Here is a 24,424-nt window from a genome sequence, read left to right on the forward strand (position 1 = left end):
CATGTGATCATCTAATCTTTGATAAAGGAGCAAGAAATGTGAAGTGGAGTAAAGACAGCCTTTTTAACAAATGGTGCTGGCAAAACTGGACGGCTACATGCAAAAAAGTGGGCCCAGATCTCTGCCTAACACCATGTACAAAAGTAAGATCAAAATGAATTAAAGACCTCAACATCAGACTGGAATCCATAAGGTATATTGAAGACAAAGTTGGCAAAACCCTCCATGACATTGAAGCTAATGGTATCGTCAAAGATGTCACCCCACTGGCTGAGCAAGTGAAAACAGAGATAGACAAATAGGACTATCTTAAACTAAGAAGCTTCTGCACCTCCAAAGAAATAGTGACCAAAATACAAAGACAGTCTCCAGAATGGGAAAGGTTATTTGCCAAATACACATCCGACAAGGGCTTGATATCAAGGATATACAAAGTACTGGTTGAACTCCACAAGAAGAAAACATCCAACCCCATCAAAAAATAGTGCAAGGAAATGAACAGAAACTTTCTCAAAGAAGAAATCAGAACGGCTAAAAGGCACATGAGAAAATATTCCTCATCATTAATCATCAGATCAAAACAACAATGAGATATCATTTCACACCACAGGGACTGGCCCACATCCAAAAGAACAAAAGCAACTAGTGCTGGCATGGATGTGGCCAGAAACGGACCCTCTTTCACTGCTGGTGGCAATGACAACTGGTTCAGCTCTTTTGGAAATAGTATGGACGATTCTCAAAAAATTCGAAATTGAGCTCCCATTTGACCCAGCTATACTACTCCTGGGAATATATCCCAGACAGGCAAAAAAGTATAGTTGAAGTGACATATGCACTTGTTTGTTCACTGCAGCACTCTTTACCATAGCCAGAATCTGGAAAGAACCTGAGTGCCCAAGAAGAGAGGATTGGTTAAAGAAACTGTGGTACATTTATACAGTGGAGTACTATGTAGCTGTTAGAAAAGATGAAGTCATGAAATTTACATACAAGTGGTACTACATGGAAAGTATGTTAAGCGAAATGAGTCAGAAAGAGAGGAATAGACATAGAAAGATTGCATTCATCTGGGGAACATAAAGTAACAAAGTAGGAGGCTAACACCCAAGAGTGGTCGAGATTAGTACCAGGAATTTTGCTCCATGGCTTGGAGGCCAGCCACACATGCTAGGGGTAAAGGCAGCTCAGATAGAGAAGGAAGCACCAAATAAAGGGTGTTGGGAGGATCCTCCCAGGATGGGAGAAGCATGCTGAAAGTAGACTATAGACCGAACATGATTGCCACTCAATGCCTCTTTTGCAAACCACAGCACCCAAAAGGAGAGAGAGAACAAAAGGGAGTGCCCTGCCAAAGAGGCAGGGTGGCATGGGGGGATGGGGGGTGGGAGGGATACTGGGACCCGTGGTGGTGGAAAATGAGTACTGGTGGAGGGATGGGTACTTGATCATTGTATAACTGAAACCCAAGCACAAAAATTTGTAAGTCTACAACTGTAAGGCGTTTGCCTTGTGCACAGCCAGCTCAGCCAAGCCAGGTTCGAGAGAACGCTGGGAACGACATAACCATCCTGCGGAATTTGGTATGTGGACAGGTGGATGTGGTTATTGAAGAGATCTGAGTAAAAGTCATGGATAACCTTCTCCATTGCCCTTCTGGAAGATGTGATAGATCCATCAAGATGTCAGAAGGCAGTCATCTTAGTCTTAGTTGGCAAAGGACAGGCAGGCACTATGAATACTTTTCCCAGCTTCTGCCACAATGACCAATACTGCTGCTCTTCTCTCTATGAGGTCTTTCTTTATCGCTTCTCTGCACAGTTTTGTGAGCTCAGACATTAACTTGTGATTGCTTGAGGTTTACACCAAACCACGTTGGTGAATGAGCTCAAGAGTTTCCAAAGACAGGTGTTTTTTTGTGGCTTTCCCACTCTGAACTTCTTCGCTTCTCAGCTTTTTCACTCTGTCATGGAGGTTCTGAATCAGTCGATTGTATTCCTCGGTGTTGTCAACAAGGACATCGTCCCATATTGCTGCAATAATGCCAAAGAGCTCCCAGTTGTTCTGCGAATTCTCTTCTTAAACTTTGCAGCCCTTTCTCTCCGCTCCATAAAGTAGAATTTCACATGAAGAAGACGGTGGTCTAATCCTGTTTGGATTTCTGGGACAACATCAACATTGGTGAAGCAAAACTAGCGATTGAATATGATGTGGTCAATTTCGCTGTGAAACTCTCTCCCAGGAGATTCCCATATCCAATGTTTAGATTTGGCCTTCTGGAATTGCGAGTTACCATGGATGGTCTAACTCAACATGATGAACTCAGACAGTCTCTCACTCTGTTTGTTCCATTCTATGACATGGGTCCCGATGTGGAATTCTTTGGGCTACCTTCTCGGTCCTGCTTCGCATTAAAATCACCGACAATGACTGTGTAGAAGGTATGGTCTTCTCTATAGAACTTCTTCAGCTCCATGTAGAACTTCTTAATTTCTTCTCTGTCATAGTTGGATGTTGGTGCGTAGACAACGAAGATAGAAAATGCCGGCAATAAGCCACATCTATTCACACTACGAGTCTGATTCGGGTTGTTAGCCACTGGAACAAATCAATGCTCATGGCCAAGTTCGTGTTGATGAGGAAATCAACACTCCGATGCCTCTACTGCCACATGTTCCAAGGAACTATTCTTCTCCATTGTGGAAAACAGCATGACGTGATCAATGCCTTCTCGTTTTGGTCAGACCAATGACGTCATACTCGATGGTTCACTGCCCCCTAGATGGCTCATGCTCATCATGGTGCAGGGTGGCAATGGTGCCAATCAGCAAAGAGTGAACCATCAGGTGCTGCCCAGAGACACAGGCTGGTGTGTGTTTGTCAGTGTGCAGATCGTTACAACATGCTAGTCGAACAAAAGCTTGCATTGTGTAGACTGGGAACACCTGTAAGGGTGATTAGAGGCCACCCCAAAAAGCCCCCTTCCATCTTAGAGAGCCTGGCAAGCTACCAAGAGTATCCTGCCTGCATGGCAGAGCCTGGCAAGCTACCTGTGGCATATTCGATATACCAAAAACAGTAACAATAATGGGCTTCATTCCCCTGACCCTGAAAGAGCACCCAATATGGCAGCATTAGGAAGGCTGTGCAAGGAGAGGCTGATAAAAGTAAATACTAGTAAGTAAAGGTTTTCAGGTCAAATCACTTACATTCATCAAGATGTCACTGTTCCTGATGCTTTATTATTAGCTCGCATATGACAATAAATTTACATAAGAAATGTGACACTAATCTCTAAACGCCCTCAATCTCAGATTTGCAAGTAATTTTCAACATTACTTAAGAATAAAGCGGGCTCTCTTTTAACCACAGAAAGATCTGCAACTCACTTTATATTTAAGACATCATATGACATATCAGGCAGATAGCTCCTGGTAAGAAGAGTTGCTGTGGGAATGAAAAGATAAAGGTCTGCTCTAAGTATAGGTCATGTATAGACACAGTTCACCAACCTCTCTAATAAAGAGCCTAATTACCCCTGATTTTTATTTGTCTCATGTATCCAATGAATCATAGATTTTAGTTAATCGTGTCAAGACACCTAACACCTGTATTCACCACACACTAGGCTTTTAGTTTCTAAAGTATTTTCTGCTAATAATACTGGAGTTTTATTACTGATATCATGCATAGCTGCTTTGTTTTTCACTGTGGATCAGAGAACATTAGAATAAAATGTTAACTAAATATCAATAAAGCTTTGTCACTCAATGAAAGAAAGAAAATGGTATTTTTTTTCTTGGAAAAAAGACCCTGTCTTCATGTCTTCTGCTCTCCAAAAGCATGTCTATGATGGGTAAATCATAGAATCATTATTCACTGTCTTATAATCTTTTGTTTTGCTTAGGGTCTGCCCCCACCAGCATTCAGGGCTTACTCCTGACTCTACATTCAGAGCTGACTCCTGCTAGGCTCAGAGAGGAATATGGGGTACTGGAAATCAAACCGGGTAGGTCTAATGCAAGGCAAGTGCCCTACCTGCTTTACTATTTTCTCCAGCCCTCTATTTTTTTAATTAATAATATCCAATGAAGAACATGTAAGCCTTTCATGGATAGGAACCTAATTCAGTTACCAGCATTTCAAAAACATTTTATACCTAAGGTCCTATTTTGGTTTCTCAATAACCTCAATTATAATATCTAAATATTCTATAAATAATCCAAGGAAATACTTATTATACAAATGGGGAAAGGAGACAACTGAAAAAACAGCTTAAAACAAAGAAAAGGAAGAAACCGGGTAGGTCTCATGCAAGGCAAGTGCGCTACCTGCTTTACTATTTTCTCCAGCCCTTTATTTTTTTAATTAATAATATCCAATGAAGAACATGTAAGCCTTTTATGGATAGGAACCTAATTCAGTTACCAGCATTTCAAAAACATTTTATACCTATGGTCCTATTTTTGTTTCTCAATAACCTCAATTATAATATCTAAATATTCTATAAATAATCCAAGGAAATACTTATTATACAAATGGGGAAAGGAGACAACTGAAAAAACAGCTTAAAACAAAGAAAAGGAAGAAGTCTCTGAATAGGGAACTCTCCCTCAAAATGCCACTTACTGTACTCAGCTCTTTCAAAAGCAACTAAGCTAGTGCTTTTCATTTTACACAGAAGAACAACCAAAAAGACCAGTGGGCTCACTTGATAGTGCATTTACAAGTGTTCCCATTGGTTAGCAGACTACTCTGGAGCATTATTACCTTATCAGAATAGGAAGAGAAAAAATATTCCTCCATAAACTTTTTAGACACAAATATAACTGAACTTTGAAAGAAATATATTTTCTTACGCATTAAGTAGAAAACAGACTAAAAACAGAGTACCTTAGCTTTCATTTTAAAAGGTTCTTTGTCCAAAGGAAAACTTTTCTGGCTTGGTTAGCAGTGTCATTATTCCACCAAAAGCACCTCACCCTTAAATGTGGGGCCTTTGTTTGCCATGACAAAGAGAAGTAGTAACAAAGGTTGGCCACAGAGAAGGCCTTCACAAGGAAGGGAGACTTTTGTAAAAGTGAAAAGGATTACTCACCAAAGGAAACACAACAGTTTTCTAAGAAGATTTCGCAGCTCCAAGATTTCTAAACACACCTTTCGCCAGGTATAACTCACTATGCAAACTCAACACAGAGCTCAAAATATGGGTGTCCTACTAGTATCCTAAAAGGCACAGAAAGCAAATTTTGGGCTTGGTAGCAACTCTTCTATGACACAACAATGATACAATTAACTCCCCATGCCTCTCCCTGCCTCCCACATAGCTTTTGAGAGTGGACTCACAGATGTGGTAGCAACTTAGCAATACTTTGTGGTTATCGCGCCCACATCATTCATAGAGACAGACAATGCAGTGCCATCATTCCATAAGAACCTTTTCCTGTCTCCTCCTACTTAAAGTTCAACTACACATCATAATTTACATTATTACATGGTGAAAGAAAATATGATTCATAGTTAGCAGAAAAAAACTCATCCCATGGGTCTTTTAAGGATACTTCTGCTGATCCCTTTGGATAAATCCTAAACGAAAATCAGTCTGCAGTGTTTCAAAGAAACATCAGTTCCAAGTAATAAATCAGCAGAGCTTAGTGAGAACTACCTATTGCTGGGGCTAATCCACTATAGTTAAGCCCCATGTCTCAATCATGTGTGTGTGTGTATCTTGGAGGGCAGTGTATGATGAGAAGTCTAGGACAAAATGTGCCAAACCACTAGTCGCAAATGCATTGGTCTGGGACAGAAGTGAGGTGGATCTAATTTGCTAACACTAAATGATCCCTAGTTGGTCTCCAAGGTTAGCATAGATAGGAACCCTGCTTAACTGCTCTTTACCTCCATTCACAGTATTCAGAAAAAAATGATAGATTAATGCATATTTTGCACAAGCAAATGTAATATACCAGGCACTGTTATGAGACTTTTAAAATGTCACATTCAATCTTCACCACAATCCTAACAAAACAGATATTACTATAATCTGTTTAACAAATTGGGAAACTGAGTAGTGTGGAACGGGTTAAACATATATTCAGGCAGCCTGACTTCAGATACCACACTGTAAACAACTGCTCAGATCTTTCTGGAAGGTTTGTGGTGCTAGTGTGAAATAAAAGCCAGAAACTGAAATAGATAAGAAGAAGGATATTCGGTATATGGGCTTTCTGGGGAAGCTGACAACTATTTATGCCTGGGTGACTCCACTATAATGAATACAGATGAAATTATCTGAGGGTTTTGAAAGTTTATACCTGCTTCTGACAAGAATGAAATTACTCTCAGAAATACAGCCAAAGAATGTAAAATAGAAAGAGCTTTCTATACCAAGTCATACGTCCAAGACACTCAGTATAAGAAGCCAGCAGAATTAATTTAAATGTGTCAACTCAAAATGCTTGTCTGATCCTCTCCTTTGTTTTCTCAGAACCCACTCTATTTATAAGAACAATACTCAAAATCAACAGAGGAGTGAAAAAGAGTAACTTGGTGATTTAAAATTACAAACTACATATAGAAGCAAATGACAAGCTTGTCCTTCAAATATTTAGAAGCCATGATGGAAGAAGGATCTACAGTTCACAGTTAAACACACAAGGAGATATAAATCAGATAACTGGATTATAATAATTAGCATTTTTTCCACAACTAGAGCTTCTTGATTCAAAACCATTGCATCATCATTTCCTTGGATTATTTATAGAATATTTAGATATTCTAATTGAGGTTATTGAGAAACAAAAAAAGGACCTTAGGTATAAAATGTTTTTGAAATGCTGGTAACTGAATTAGTTTCCTATCCATGAAAGGCTTAGATGTTCTTCATTAGATATTATTAATTTTTTTAAAAAGGGGGCTGGAGAAAATAGTGAGAGCGCCGAATCCTAACCACTAGACCACCAGGGAGTGTAAAATAGCGGCTGGAGTGATAGCACAGCGGTAGGGCAAAGTTTGCCTTACATGCAGCCAGCCTGGCCGAGCCAGGTTTGATTCCTCCACCCTCTCGGAGAGTCTGGCAAGCTACTGAGAGCATTCAATATGCCAAACACAGTAACAAGTCTCAAAATGGAGACATTACTGGGTCCACTTGAGTAAATCGATGAACAACGGGAGGACAGTGTTCATTCTGTTTGTTCGTGTTCGGAGAAAATAGTAAAACAGGTAGGGCACTTGTCTTGCATTAGACCTACCCGGTTTGATTTCCAGTACCCCATATTCCTCTCTGAGCCTAGCAGGAGTCAGCTCTGAATGTAGAGCCAGTAGTAAGCCCTGAATGCTGGTGGGGGCAGACCCTAAGCAAAACAAAAGATTACAAGACAGTCAATAATGATACTGAGATTTACCCATCACAGACATGCTTTTGGAGAGCCAGTTCAATTTCACATAGTTCCAAAGTTTACATGATACAACCATCTGTGATGAAAAATCTGCTCAGACAAAGTCTATTTAAAGGTTATTTACATTTGACAGGATACAAAGTCTTGGTCACTTTGGTACTATAAAGATGAATTAATTATATATACATATATAAATTATATATATGCATGTCCCAAATTATAATAATTAGATTTTCAAAGTGAGTTTTCTAATGAGGCACAGTGTGAAAGGGATACTGATGAAGGTACCCTGACATTGGTGAGAGGTTCTGAGTTGGAATATTGAATGCCTAAATCTATTATTAATAGCACTGTAAATCTTGGCACCTATTTTTTATGGTAGACAGTGTGAAAGGAAAAATAGTTTGAATACATTTATTTAGTATTTTTATAACTTTGCATAATTCATATACACAAAGTTCTAAATCCTTACCTGTACTAAAATGGTTCCCTATTGATTTTATTTTAATTTAAAATATTAAGCTCCCATAAGAGGGTCTGGAGGAAAAACCTTGGGGATGTCTTTCACAGAAAATTGTTTAAGATGTTTATTATTTATTATTATGGTTTTTGGAGGGAAACCATACATGGTAGTTCTCAGGGCTTACTTCTGTCTCTGCATTAGGGATCACTGCTGGCAGGTTCGGTGGTCCATATAGGGTGCCGGGAATCAAACCTGGTTCTTCCACATGCAAGGCAAGCTCCCTACCTGCTATACTATTGCCCCCCACACCCACTTTTGGAGGCTTTTAAATCCCAAAATTTGCATGGTTTTACTAAAGTATAGACTTGTTAATATTGTCAAGTGATCTTTTTCAGAAAAATGAGTCCTTTGGTTACAGAAAGGCATGGCACCTGCCATGCAAGCAGCTAATCCAAATTCTATCCCTGGAACCACATACTGTCCCCTGAGCCCACCAAAATTCCTGAACTCTGTGGTGTGGCCCAAGAAACAAAAGAAACAAACAAAAACAGACACCTCCCTTAATACTCCCCTTTGCCAGAAGATGTGAAACCAAACATGATTTTCTTTTAATGTAGGAGTATTGCTTTTTATTCAGTCATTGATTAGGCTGATTGAATTGGGCATGAATTCCACCTTACTTTTCTTTTTCCTTTTTTATAATTTTATTTATTGAATCACCGTGAGAGCAGTTACAAAGCTTTCAGGTTTAAGTCTCAGTCATAAAATGAAACAACTGTCCCTTCACCAGTGCCCATTTTCCACCACCAAAAACACCAGTACAACCTCCCCCTACCTGTGGGGCAAATGATTTCCATGTTTCTCTCTCTCTACTTTGATTACATTCTATATTTCGACACCAGACCCACTATTATTATTTGGGTTTTACCACAACACTCAGATCTGCCAAAATGGCAACAGTATACAATTTGTTTTCTATTGCTAGTTATGAATAACATATGATGTCACGCGGCTACAGTAGTGGCCACATGATTTTGGAATTCCAAAATTTTAACAATTAAATCTGGAGGGATTTCTGCCAAAACCTGCTGGGTTCTGAGATTTGTTTCTGAGTCTCTTGGATCATGGCCATTAAGCAGCTTGATCAGGATCCAGAGAAGCTGTTCATGGGTAGCAACTCAGGATCTCATTGGGGCAAGGAGGAAAGGGACAGCTCCACTCCTATCCCATGAGGCCCTGTGTGTCTCATCACTGCGGGCCCAAACCTGACCGTCCAGTGGCCTCTGGAGTATGGTGGCCACCAAGCTGCCAGGGGAAATAGGAGAAGGAACGCAGCCTATTCTCACATGGGGTGGCACGGCGCCAGTAACCTACTGCAGAAATTGGATGAAGATTTGTTTCTGAGTCTCTGGGATCATGGCTGTTAGGCAGCTTGATCAGGAGCCAGACAGGCCATTCATGGGCAGTGACTCGGGGTATCATTGGGGTGGGGAGGAAAGGGCAAACATGATTTTTTCTTGAACAGAGATCCATAAATAATGCTATTAACTTTTAAAAGGAGATAATTTCGTTTCCGTGTTGTTTGTAGAAGACTGATATAGTAATAAAGTCATCAGAAATAAGGGTTCTTTATTATTCTAGGTTGACAGCTTTTAGAATGAGAAATTACAATAACTGTAACTAAGACTCTAAACAAGATAGCCAGTTTTTATTGCATGTGTTTTTCTCTTTGTAGAATAAAAACTGTGTAAGAGGGGCATTATATTAGAAAATGTCCTCTCCTTGGAAAGACAGCGTATAAGATTCTTACTTTATATCTTTCTTTTCTAATAGCTTTCTGATTCAACTTCAAGCCTCAATCCTCCTATTTCTTTCAATCAAAGAGCAGCAAACGGTACAAAGTACTGAGAAATGAAAAGGATGCATGGCACGCTGTCCCTTGTTGCTAATCTGCCTTTAGGAAATAACATTAAAAGCAAGGTATATTCAAGGACATGGAATTACTTGGAAATAATTTAGATTGCTAAAGGGAGTAATGAAAGCTGACATCTTTTGTGCATTTCATTAATGCAGGCTCTCCATAATTATTATCTCAAATGATCCTATTAACACTTCTAGTAATTTGTATTACAGTAACTATTTTACAGAAGACAGAGAAAGGCATTTTGTCTAAGATAATGTTCAAGGAAAGAGCAAGATGATAGCTAAGAAAATAAATCTTCTGATTTTAAAAGGGGAAAAATTATGTTTCCTAGGGCTACACAGAGTTTTATCCTTTGCACAGAGTTATGACCCGAATAAGGGTCAGCAGTTCATGGGGCTGCTAAATTTGCTTTGAGGAAGACTTGGATTATAGCTGTAAGAACTTTCAATTCATATAAATCAGTGATTTTTCAATTCCTAGTCCACAGAAATAAAACGATTGAAAACCACTAATATAAAGTATCCCTAATGCTATGAGCTATACCCTCCCAAAGAAAAACTACAAGAGTTCTGATAATTATTCTATAATGAAAGTTTTTAAAAGGTCCTTTCCACCTCATCCCTGAAAATTCTAACGATAGCAGATTATTTTCCAGGTTGATCTTTTCTCTATTATTTCTCATACATATGCAAAAAACTTTTGAGGTGGACATCTTCCATCACAAACTTGAAAACTATTAATAACTCCTAAAGATTTTTTCCCTCTTCAATTCCAGGACTTACTTGTAAACAACTAAATGTATACCTCACCTTGGCTAACTTTAAAACCAATCCTGCTTCAGTCCAAAATACTTTTAGCTCTTACTGCTCTGTTCCCTTTAATTCAAAACATATTGAGACTGAATCAATTTAAATGATAAGACACTGAATCTACGAGACTCAGAATAGAATACACTGCAGCATTTGTTTGTAATTTCACACACAATCTCAACTTCAAGTTGAGTAGGATAGAATACTTTTTTCTCAGAGAAAAATTCGATTTATTACTAGATATGTGAGGAAGCACACAAATTACAAGGGAAACATTTCACTTGCAGAACTTCACAACAGAAGATTTTAATCAAAGGAAAAACAGAGCAGCCAAATTCCAGAACAATCTAGCCTACAGAGCATTTACTCAGGGTATAAAGAAAATGATGTCATTACAAGACTGAGATCAGAAACAGCCTTTCCATACAAAACTTCTTACAATGACCAGTTCATTCCAAATCCAGTGAGAAAAGCTCTATACTCAAATCTTAAAAATGCATAACCAGGAAGACTCAAAGCATTTCAGTTTAGAAACTAACCCAGATTTTTTAAGTCTTATTATTTAAACAATAAAATCTTTACAACAGTTTCCTTTTATTATTTTCTTTTATGTATTTAAATGAGAGTATGCTTGTTCTATATGAGATCAAGAAACCTTCGCATTGCAGTGAGCCAGAGAAACCTTCCATATCCTGCTGTAGGTGTCCCTGGCCTTTGGTCCTGTCTGTGGTCCCAGAGTGTATTCTGTATCCTCGAGTAAATAGGCCAGGATTCAGAAGACAGGCTGGAACCAAATCATCACTTTGCTAATGGTGTCACAGAGGGGGACATCTAGAGATTCTAGCTCCTTTCATTCAACCTGCTATACACAGTGAACTTTTATGGGTCTCATAACTATTTGAAATAGGCATTTTTATTGATAACATACTATACTCTTTGGGCTAGAGCAATAGCACAGCAGATAGGGCATTTGCCTTGCAAGCGGTCAACATGGCCGACCCGAGTTCGATTCCCCCACCCCTCTCAGAGAGCCCAGCAAGCTACCGAGAATATCTCGCCCTCACGGCAAAGCCTGGCAAGCTCCCCGTGATGTATTCAATATGCCAAAACACGGTAACAATTGTCCCAATAGAGATGTTACTGGGGCCGCTCGAGCAAATTGATCAACAACGGGAGGACAGTGACAGTAACTATAAACTTTAGTTCAAAATAGAATCATTATCTTTGACATCTGGTAACTTAAAGTTCTAACACAAATTCATGTAATTGTGTTCTGACTTTATCTGTTCCTGACTTGTCTTTCATCAATTCTTCATGGGATTAAGTGAATTAGTGCCCAAGATGAGAATTGTTGAGATTATGCAAAACATATGTAGTAAACCTGAATGCTAACCAAAAAATTACACAAAATTATTAAAGGAAATAAACTAGAAATGTGGGCTTTTCTTATCTATTTTTGAAAATAGAGATATAAAATCGATTTTTTAAAAAATAATAAGATTGACTAACTTTTGTATTTCTTGTCCTAAAAATTTTTTTATTCTTCATAAATTTGATGCAGTGGTATTTTTGGTACTTCCATATTTATAACTGAAACACTTGCGTGTTTCTAAAACATAAAATCTACTTGATATAAACCAAGCAATGGAACCTTGCAATTTTATTATAAGCAAGTTGCTGACTGTAAATTTCAATTAAGAAGCTTTTGATAAACGAATGAATCTGATTCTGTAATTAATGAATATTGCCTAAGATTTTGGTACTGTTTTAAGGATCAATACAAAAAGTAGATTTTTTGCTGGTTTAAAGTCTAGCTATTTTTCTAACAGATGTACTATTTAAATCTACCATTAAAGCTACACAATTTTTATGGAACAAAGCCTCAAAGAATGAAAACTGTAGATTGAATAGTAATCTAAATAAATCCTAGTATGGTTATATACAACAGAGAAGAGAAATTTTTGCTGCTATAAGTTTTCTCTTCATGGTGTTGAACTTAAAAACGTATTTCTGTATCATATTTTGTTTAAATAAAGGCTTGCTTAATTCATTATCAAAAAGAAAAAAGAAAAAAAAAAGAAAAACTCAAATCAATCGGTACCATCTAAGGTATATAAGAAAATATCAAAATATAATAAAATATCAAAATTACTTTTAAATGAACATTTAAATAAAATTTATTATATCTCTGTTGACCAATAAGACAGGTAGCTAAATGCAATTGCAATTTTTTCCTCTATGTCAGTACCCTTTATTTAAACATCAGCATAAACAAAAATATTTTTCAACTCCTTCACCAAGATAGAGCATACTTTATCATGTTTAAATTTATCGATGTAACATTAGTTTATAACATTAAATAGATTTTTGGAATAAAAAGGGGAAGAAAATAATAAAAGGTTCTCCCAATTCCTGTTCTTATGCCTGTATCTTCCTCAAAAGCAGAGACTGCATTTTAATTTGCAGTATTACGTTCATGATATCATAGTGTTCTAAATTGGCATTACTTTTGGGACAGGTGCTAATTTTTTATTTTTGTAATAGGCTGCTAGTATTCTGGGCATCTGAACCAAAACCTCCTATAAAGGGTAGTGACTTTTCTCTTTAGATTGGTGAGTATCACCGGGAGTAGCTGCTATATCCCCTGAGAACTGATTGGGAGGTCAAAAAGTAAGTTAATAAAAGATGGGTACAGAAAACGCCTACAACAAATAACAACTTAGATGGACCTTTAAGTAATTAAGTGACGTAGACCAGAATCACAAAAACAAAACATAAAAATAAAGGAAAGAGCAGAAAGATTCAATCAGAGTATAAGTTGGAGGTAAAGTACTCCTATTTGAAGATCTTGAAGGCAATACAGTGGTATTAAATTATAAGGATTCTTTCTCTTGGAGTTGGTGGCATTCTTGTAAAATATGTAAGCTGAAATAAATCAATATTGAAATGGCATGCCATGAAGCTGCTCATTCCACTGAAGTTCATACTTCATCACGCAAATAATTTTTATGGTTCTCTTTTGGAATAAAGTAATGATATATAAATAATGACAAAGTACTTGAATATAGCATAAAGCACAATGACTTGGTTAAAACTGTGATAGAATATATAAGAAATTTGCTAAGAGAACAAATGCTAAGAGTTCCCACTCCAATCTATATGAAAAGATGGTAGCTACTCCTGCTGTGGTAATTAACTCATTATAACTATATAACTATATATAGTATATATGTCAAATAATCATGATGTCATGCACCATAAATTTACAGTGATGTATATTAAAATGTGCAATAATATTGTTGTTTGTCAATAAAACAGGGTTACGGGGAGAATAACAATAGGCTCCAGACAACCAATTTATATTTATTACAAGGAGAGAGAATTTTCCATTAATTGTAGGACCTACAATATTCATACATTGGGTAGCTAAGAATGAAATGATAATTACATGGTCTTTGTATCTTATGTTCTATTTTCATTTCAGCTGCTTTGGCATACACTTCTGCTTTTACATGAGAAACAATAGCACTCGGTGGAAAGAAATGAATAGAAATCCATCAGTCACTCCCTTCAACTAAGCAGAGAATTATGATTCCCAATTAACAGTATACCCACCTAACTAAAAAAGGCATATTTGGCATTTTTTAATAAGTATTACTTTAGAAGTCAATATATATTGAAGAAGGAGTAATGTGTTGTCTCCATGGGGGGGGGACCTGAAATCTCATTTGTATGTACCCTAAGAAAGAGCAAAAGAACAGGAAATTACTCTTCCTACTCTCTTCATCTCAGTACGGGGTAAGATATAAGCATTCATGCTCAGTTATGGTGGTATTCTGCTTACCTACTTTCACTGTTTCATCGCTGTTTTTCGATGTGTTCTTATAAAGAATATCTTACCTTAATTGATCACAGAGAACATTATCAGTATGAACTAATTAGTATGATTTCAAGAGTCAAGTAACTTTGGGAGTTTGAAACACACTTCATAAATTATTTAGTATACTTTTCCAGAAGACTTCCAAGAGCTGTTAAGAACTTAGATGTAGAGAGGCCAGAGGACTGCACAGAAATTGTCCTGCAAGCAGCTAACACAAGTTCAATTCCTGGTTACCCCATATAGTCTCCAGAGGCCCTCTAAGAGAGATTCCTGAGCACGGAGTCAGAGTAAGCACTGAGCACTGCCAGGTGTGCCCCAAACACCAAAACAAAAATGAAAAATAAAAGAGCTTAGGTGTAAAGGAAAAACAAGCCCCATTGCTAAATTTACTGTCTCCCAAAATAAGACTCTACCCCCAGGAGTGAGCTTAAATCCAAATAAACTGCAACAAATACACACCTTCCACAGACACACTTAGAAACAACGCTAGAGTCAAGCCATCCTTGGGAAGTAAACAGCTAATCATCAGTAATCACCAGTGGATATTGAGGCTCAGTTTTAAAAAAAAATGGTGGAAGAAACAATAAAGGAGATAACAGAATAGTTACATTCATGAAAAGGGAGCAAACAAACAAACACTGTCCTACTGTTGTTCATCGATTTGCTCGAGTGGGCCCAGTAACATCTCCATTTTGAGACTTGTTACTGTTTGGCATATCGAATATGTCACATGTAGCTTGCCAGGCTTTGCCATGCGGGTGAGATACTCCGGATAGCTTGCCGGGCTCTCCGAGAGGGGCAGAGGAATCAAACCTGGCTTGGCCGGGGTGGCTGCGCGTAAGGCAAACGCAACACTGCTGTGCTAAAGCTCCATAATTGCAACAATACTAATGATTAAGGGGGACAGCAGAGAAAGAATAGCTGCTGGGCCTGTAATATCAATCTAAGAGAGGAAAATCATACTCTAACTCCTATGACTTCCTCAACAATGACACTTTTTGTAAAGGTTCTTGAAAAAGCCGTATTTTATTCTATTATTAATTTATCACTGCTTTCTTCAGATATTCTATAATTATAAATTGACTGCAACACAAAATAAATATTACCCTTACACTTGCCAAGGATAGGTGTATTTTGATATATCACGCATTTGGTTGAGCAAGCCTGCCCTTGGCCCCCAGCCTAGGGGCTTCAGACGGATGTCTCAGCCACTTGCGAGAATTATTCACTCAGCTATATGTCCTTCAATCGATTTGCTCGAGCGGGCCCAGTAACGTCTCCATTGAAGACTTTGTTGTTACTGTGTTTGGAATATCAAATACGTCACGGGGAGCTTGCCAGGCTCTGCCGTGCAGGCGAGATACTTTCGGTAGCTTGCCGGGCTCTCCGAGAGGGGCGGAGGAATCGAACTCGGGTCGGTCATGTTGGCTGCGTGCAAGGCAAACACCCTTCCACTGTGCTATCGCTCCAGCCCGTGTCAATAATGGGAAATAAATAGGTTACCTGAGCACCCCCTCCCCCACCACCCAGAAGTAAGGGGCTGAGCCAGGAGTAAGCCCTGTGCACAGCTGTGTGGCCAAAAAAAATAAATAATAAAGAAAAAAAGGCAATGGGGGGAGGGGCAGAGATCTCATACAGTGGGTAAGGGATTTGCCTTATGTGCTCCTGACCTGGGTTCAATCCCAGCACCACACATGTTCTGCCTAGCTCATTAGGAATGATACCTGAGTTTAGAGCCAGGTGGAAGCCCTAAATACATCTGGGTCCAACCGCCCCAATTAAATTTTTTTTCAAATGGTAATTATCATACTCTGGTTGAGTTTCATGTGGACAATTTTTCAGTCCTCCCATTTCGAAGCTTCAGAAAGTACTTAGCTATTGCCATTTCCACGGTGAACTCAAATTCATGGGTAAGGAGCTATAATCATCTCCAACAGGCTGAAAACACACAGCCAGGACTTCCTCCTCAGTCCTTGCTCCTCCTGCCACACGTTTCTCACTTGTTTGTCTCAATGCTTCTTTGCTTGCTTAGTCCCACTCTGGGGAAATCTTTGTTTTCTTTCAAATACATAGTTCTTTCTTTCTCTCCCCTCACAACTTTCTAAACAAGTTTCAGCAAAACTACCTTGCTTAAGAAAAAATGCAAAGCTAGATCCACATTGTCATTCACTGAGTTCTACTCAATACTTTCTAAATCTGGAGGCCATATCTCCACCTCCAATCCAAATACTTTTTGATCCAATCAAGTTCTACTCATCAATAACTACTAAATCTGTTGGCCATATCTCCACCTCCAATCAATACTTTTTGATCAAATAAGTATTGATCTACTTTTTATAAAGTATTGATCTACTTTTTACAAAGTTTAGACCCTGTCAGGAAATGTCAAATGATCAACAGATTCTTCAATGACTTTGTGACAAGAATAACATTACCCTATACTTGAGCAATTCAGCTAATCACACAAAAATCTTTTTCTCTAACCAAACATGCTTCTGAAGGCAGTGCCCTGGAATTCTTTAGGTGATCTGTTTCAAATAGAAGGATATTATTATAGGTCTCTAACATTTGGATCAGCTGTGATGACTCTACCCTAAGGACCTAGATACAAAAATGCTAGCAGACAGTGACCATCTCCCAAAACTCAGGCCAAGTGCTGAGATTTCTGATTATCAAACTGTAGAAATAGAACTTTTTGTTTCTCTTTAACTGGAAAAACACTAAAGAAATAAAAATATTTCCCCATCATCCTATTTCCTACAAATGCAGACTTATCCTTGGGAAAGCTCCTCTGTTTGAGATTTAGATAAAAAAATTTAAGAAACAGGATGGATGACTGGTACTCAGAACTGAACCACGGCAACGTAAACATTTCTCACACATCCTAACAAAACAAGTCTTGCTGGTTACAAAGGAATTATTGCCACCAATTCAGAATATTCATTTTCCATTTCCTCTTATAGTGGCAAATCCATTTCAGCTACCAGTTGCCATGGTATGCTGTAGCTATCCTTCCCTTCAGATAGTTCCCAAAACAACAGATTTAAGACAAAAAAAAAAAAAAACCCTGATTGGTCAAATATGGAAGTCAAACTAAATAAGATCAAATTGTACAAACTAATATTCACCCTTTACACTGGTACATCTAAAAGATTTTTCATTTTAACATATTATGCCTTAAAAGTCAACAGTTCCCCTCAGAGCTAGTTGTTTAGCCCATTAATCACTTATCTCATTTTTAAGGTAACTCCCCTAAACTGGTCAATAAGATGACAGATGACAAAAATGGGGTGGTTACATGTCTGTCACATGTACTAAAAGGTGGTTTAGTCCAACTCCTTCATTCCACAGATGAGGAAACTGAGGTAGTCAAAGAAAGTGACTCTTTGGAGGTCTCTCAATGAAGACAAGAGTTGGGATGAATGAGGTTCCCATGGTTTAAAGTTTCCCCTCTGAAATGTTGAGCCCCAGTAAAAGAGAAATCTAAATCAACAAAAAGGAGGAGTTTTTAATACAGTTGAGCCCTCTCCCTTCTTAGCACAAGTGTTAAGTAGCCAGAAGCTTTCCAGAGCAGATCAAACACACTCAGAAAGAGGAATGATAAACTTCACTGACATCAAATACTGGATCTTCACCAAAGCACAAATATATAACTAATAACACAAAAACCACCTCAACCATATTTAATATAATGCAGTACAAAATACCTTAAACATCCATGGGGCATTTTTCAATCTAATAACTTTTACAGACATCCTATTTTATTTTACCCTTTCAATTTTTCTACTATCCGGGTAAAGAAATTGAGGACCAAGGTTCAGTCTTGCACATTCTCAAAGTTAGTAAGCAACTGAATCTAGTGTTGAGTCCATATATTCTAACTCCAAGTTCAATATTCCTCCTTCTACATTAACGTCCGCCTAGTGTTGTTAATGACAAAAAGCCAAGCATAACAGTAGACCAAATGCTGACTGAACCACACCCACAGACCAGCTAATCAATGGCTAATCTGAGTGCTAGACCCCAGCACAGACTCTGCCTTTCCTGAACTTCAGGACTGAGCATTTTCAGTGCAATACAGCTATTGATGCAGGCCTTTCCTGAGAGAACCCCTACAAACTATGTCCTGATCACACAAAAATAGCAGTGTGACTAGAGCAGTATCTGTCAAGATCACTCAGTCTCCTGGGATCACAACCCAGCTGTTCAGACAATACCCTTCAGAGAACTCTAGAAAGTTTCAAACCCTGTGCCTTGCAATAAAGAAAGGACCACAGACACACAGAGAACTGACAAATCTATAAAACTTTCCAGAACTCATTTGTACTTCTGTACCAACAAAAACCTGGGTCCCCAATCACCTAATAAACCAGGCCTTGCAAGGACACAATGGAAACTGTCAAGAGTTGCCAACAGACCAGGGGAACCCTGATTTTCAGAGTACTTTGACAGTAGATGAAATAGGAAAAGAAAAACAATTTCAATTTTGGGAATAGGGTCACACCAAAGTGTATGATGCAGAAACTGGACAATAAAAAATATATGCTCCAGTTCTTCAAGCCATCTCCCTGGCCCAAGAAAATTATTAAAATTAAACAAAAATTTCAAAGCACTGATCTACATTAGATATGTTCATACAGCATGACAGGAATACAGCTAATGTATATGAAAATGTACCTTCACGTTAATAAATGGAATGGAGGGGTTTGGGAAAAGCAAAATAATTCTTTAGTACTTACCTCTGTGCTAGGCAGCTTCATATATTTTCTTAATTTCAAAAAATATGAAAAATATATTATCCATAAGTTATGTTCTAGAAAATGGAAGCAAAACCACTTTCACATACAGCAGAGTAACAACTCCTACAGCATGAAAATGGAAGGAGACAAGCAAGCACAGATAAAAACCTCTATGTGAACAGCCACATGAATAATACGGAAAAATCACCAGCTCTGACAGCTATTTATTTCATTTTTATATCTAGTATGGATTACATACACCCTATCTCTATAATCAAAGTCTATGGTCCTAATATATTATAAATTTGAATACAAGAACATTTTTACAAAAGTTTAAAAGAGTTTTAAAATGTATCCATCTCTAAAATCTCAGGACTGGGATGAATGGAGGCGTTACTGACAGCTGCTCGAGCAAATAGATGAACAAAAGGATGACAGTGACAGTGATAAAGTGATCCATCTTTCAGTGCTCTTTATAAACAAAGGCTACAATTAAAAAGTACTTTGCAGATGGGGTTAGGAGAGAGCTATCTGAGGCATGCTAACAAAGAAGCCCTAAATATTTACAGTGTAAACATACCCACCCAAATTTAAGACTATTCTCTAAGATCTATGTCTTTTCAAGAGTCTTACCTAGGTGCTCAGGAGACAGCTGAAGGGAGAGTGTGCATGCTTTGCCTGCAGGAGGTCTGGGTTTGATTCCTAGTACCACACATAGTACTATATGAGCAGACCCAAGCACTACTAGATATGACCCCAAAATGAAGACAAATGAGTCTTATATAAGGAAGAAAAATTTAAACATAAATATAATCACGGTTTATTATATTTATTGGACTTCTGCAAGGCAGAAGAAAATTTTAAAACAGCAATTCTCTTGACAATCATCCTATACTACGTATTATTTTCATTTCACTTCACATCTGAAGATAGAGGGTCATGAGTGGTTACATAACATAGTAACTTTGTAAGTAGAGGTAAATCTTAAACTGAAATCTTTTTACTCTAAGTCCAAGTTTAAAATTATGCTCCATGTCTTTCACAAAATATATTTTAGGGAAATTTTTCAAACATTATCTTTCATTATGAATATCCCATTAGAAAGGGGCAAAAATTATGCTGATGAACTATAAAGACAAATGACACTACAGAATACTATAAATAGGTAACACAAAAATATGAACTTAGGGGCCGAAAAGATAGTACAAAGGGTATTTGCCTTGCATGCAGCTGACTTGACTTCTGTTCTGGCATCACATATGGTCCCCAAGCCTGCTAGGTGTGTTCCCTGAGCATAGAGACAGGAGTTAAGCCTGAGTACAGCAGGGTGTGACCCAAAAACATACAAAAAGTAACTTACTATCTTTAATCAAGGGAAGAAATAACTTACACAATAAATAATACACTACCACATCCTTTAAAAAGCAGTTGACTAACTTGGATGCTCCAGTACTAAGGTTCTCAGTGGCACTTGGGTATTCATGAATTCATTTACCCAAGCAGTATGTAATACACAAATTATCATTGCTTCACCTGGTTTCAATATTACTGCCCTGAACTTTTCATACTCATACTGAACACAAAAACACATTTTCCCACAGATAAACTATGAAGCTGAAATTCCCTCAGCTCCAGGGGGAGAGTGAAACAACTTTTTCATTAAACTGACTAGCTAGATCTAAAGTTTTAGATCTAATGTTAAATTATAAGATAAATTATGTTCCTACAAGAATAGCTTACCCAACTTTTCCTTCAGAGCAGAAACACACCAAACTAAGAATGACAGTCTTGTGCAGTACAGAGAATAGACCATTAAATGGCCAAGCTCAGATTGGTGACATTCCAAAGTCTGGATGAAATTTCATAATAAAAGATGAAAGCACAGAACAGCACTGTCTGGCCACCTCAAAGAATACCGTAACTCTTAAGGGGAAATGTTATCCTCCCCAAATATTACTAACACATTTTTTATTTTTGCCATCCATATTTAGGATTATATATGTATGTATGTATATATATATATAAATTTCCAAGTTTCTCAGTTGTTACAATGTTTTCCACTTAAATTAAAATATAAAATTTAATGACTGCTCAGTAACTACAATTATACATAATCCGGCAACACCCTGGACCAGACAAAGAAAATATAGTAAATTCTTCTTACCTCTGTCAGCAAATGGTCTGCCCATAATTCTGTTGTGAATACAAAAAGCATTCTCCAGTTCCATCTGTTCAGCAACCCTTCCTCTTCTGAAAGGGCTCTCTGAATGCACTTCTACAGCTGTGCCTAATCTGAGTACACGCCGCTATACACTGACTCTGCAATAACATTCTCCCCAATGCCTCTATGTCCCTCAGGGGACTAGGGATGAGACTTGAAAGAAGTTGGAGACGCACTCCCGCCTAAGCCCAGCCTCCAGTATACAAGCAGCTCTTCCCTCCAAGAGATCAGCTTCAAAAGTCAGGATCAGTGAAGTCATACATGACCTCACAAACCACAGCTTAACTCTTTGGAAGCCAGGCTAACACCAGAGAAAAAGGACTATGCTCTGTGAGTTCATTTGTAGTGGTTGCTGCTTATGGGAGAGAAAAAAAAAAGTTTGACCAACATTAAAAATAAAAGAAAAAAAGCTAAGAAAAAGAAAGGAAAAAAAACAAACATCAACCTTTTTTTCTTTTAAGTGCTAAGCTTTTTCAAGTAGTATTTTTAAGACCGTAATTTCCTAGAGTAAACACCTACCAGTCCTAAAGGAATGAGTGAAATCAGGGGGGGTAAATAGATCTAATTTATTAATATTACATAAAACATTGTTGCGTTAAATTCTCATTTAATTTTATAGTTTGTGCTTTTCTATTTGCATTTCCACTTTTGCTTTTCTCCTGTTGATGTGAAAGTATTCATTTGTCCTGTTGCCTCAAATACCGCTTCAGAGAGTCAAAAGTTGACAGGCACACTCACAGCTGTCAGATTCCAGTGAGAGCCAGCACAGACCTCTGAGAACCCAGGACAGCAGGAGCAGGATCTCAGTACAAACAGCCAGCAGACCTAACTAATGGAAAATGGAGCTCAGCTGGACTCATAAAGGGAAAGGAGGCGGATTTTACTTCATTAGCTTTCCGAATATTTACTTTGAGCTCATGCTATTAAAGGGTAAGAAGGTAAGATAAAAAGTAATATATAAACAGAAGGAGAAAAACATTACATGCTTTATAATACACAGTGGGTAGGGCGTTTCCCTTGCACGCAGCCGACCCGGGTTCGATTCCCCCATCCCTCTCAGTGATCCCAGCAAATTACTGAGAGTATCCCACCGGCACAGCAGAGCCTGGCAAGCCCCCCCCCCCCCCGCCGTGGCGTATTAGATATGCTAAAACCAGTAACAAGTCTCACAACAGAGTCCTTACTGGTGCCTGCTCCAGCAAATCGATGAACAAAGGGAGGATGGTGCTATAGTGCTACTTTAAAAGAAAACATAGTATAACCCTTCAAGAACACATTGGTTTGCCCAGGATATAACTAACTTACAATCCAATAGTTTTATTGATATATTCATAGCACGGGGGTAGGGCGTTTGCCTTGTACGCAGCCGACCCAGGTTTGATTCCTCTGCCCCTCTCGGAGAGCCCGGCAAGCTGTCGAGAGTATCTCGCCCACACAGAAAAGCCTGGCAAGCCTGGTAAGGTATTCGATATGCCAAACACAGTAACATCAAGTCTCAAAATGGAGACATTACTGGGCCCATTCAAGCAAATCAATGAACAACGGGAGGACAGTGCTACAGTGCAGTGCTACCTTCTTTTCTTATGTGTATAGGAAGGCACGGTAAAAATAGGCAAGGTATTTTATAGATATATATGTATATGTGTACACATAGATATGTGTATATGTATACATGTTTATGTATATACACACACAACACACATACATACTCTCTGTGTGCAAGAAGGCTGATGAAAAATACAAACTTTCATTGTTTGAAAAAAAAATCACAAGGGGCCAGAATAATTGCCCAGCAGATACGGCACTTTCCAGGTTCTGATCCCCAACATAGCATATAGTCTCCAGAGCCATCCCTGAGTGCAGAGTTAGGAGTCACCCATGAGCACTGCCAGGTGTGGCACAAAATCGAATAAATAAATAAATAAATATATTTTTTTAAAACCCCCCCAAAAATACAAGATAGCCAACATCTTAATAAATAGGAAATGGAAAAATAAGTTCTAGTATATATTCTTTTCATGAAAATTGTAACATAAATAGATACATTTTATGAATCAGTAAGAATTAATTTGAAATGCAGAGGGTAAAAGAGAGAAACAAGAAGATCGCATTCATAAAAAAACCAAGCACATAAAAAATACTATATATTGTTTATGAATGTATACCTTGAATAAGAATTATAACTACCCACAAGGTATGGTTATCTTAAGAAAGAAAGAAAGAAAGAAAGAGAGAGAGAGAGAGAAAGAAAGAAAGAAAGAAAGAAAGAAAGAAAGAAAGAAAGAAAAGAGGAAATGGGACCATATAGGCATTCGTAGAAGTTTGTAATACATTTGAAAGTTTCATTTGTTAAACTGGACAGTGAAAACATAGGTATGTATTGCTTTACCAACTTTCTGGCATGTTGAAAAGCTGTGAAAAGTCAACTTTTCCTGAATGGAGTAGCACCCGTTTTGTTCGTCTGATTAAAGTACTAAACTACTACACTCTCAATTCTAACACTATAATGCCATAATAACATATGGCACTCACCCAAGTCTGTAAATTCAAGAAGTTCTCACTAATTCTGTTCATTTTAGCAGGTTTTGTTTTGGGGTCACACCTGGCTGTGTTCAGGACTTACTCCTGGTTCTATGTTCAAGGATCACTTTTGGTGAGTTTCAGGGGACTGTATGAGGTCCCACGTATCAAACCCAGGTAGCTTGCAAGGCAAGCACCCTACCCACTATTCTAGATGACCAGCCCCAATTCTTCTCATTTTAGTTTCTCTTTCCATCAAGTCACTTGGCCCCTGCCTCAGAAACCACCTCCTTCAAAGCCGAACTAGAAAGCAACAAGGGCTTCCAGGATGCCCACACTGGCAGCTGCCCATCCTCCCCAGAACTTTATTGTCATATTCTCCTGCCTGAATGTTAGACTTATCTAAAGTTGTCTCATCTGTCCTCTCTTCAACATACCTAGCATAATGCAGCTTGCTAATCAAGTTCACTT

The 24,424-nt window shown here is 38.1% G+C and overlaps 1 protein-coding gene across 4 annotated transcripts in view; it reads right to left on the reverse strand.

Annotated features, from left to right (window-relative positions):
• The window catches only part of PSD3 (pleckstrin and Sec7 domain containing 3), a 488,844-nt gene that overhangs the window by 329,489 nt on the left and 134,931 nt on the right, over nucleotides 1-24,424 (reverse strand). For 2 of the 4 annotated variants that reach the window (XM_056116952.1, XM_056116953.1), the window contains exon 1: nucleotides 21,377-21,630. The exons of the other annotated variants lie outside the window; for them this stretch is intronic. The gene's annotated coding sequence lies outside the window, so the exon portion shown is untranslated. Of the gene's footprint in view, nucleotides 1-21,376; nucleotides 21,631-24,424 lie in introns of those variants that run through there. 4 annotated transcript variants of the gene reach the window in all.

The sequence above is a fragment of the Sorex fumeus genome, unplaced genomic scaffold, assembly GCF_029834395.1.
Source record: "Sorex fumeus unplaced genomic scaffold, SorFum_2.1 ptg000033l, whole genome shotgun sequence".
NCBI lineage: Eukaryota > Metazoa > Chordata > Mammalia > Eulipotyphla > Soricidae > Sorex > Sorex fumeus.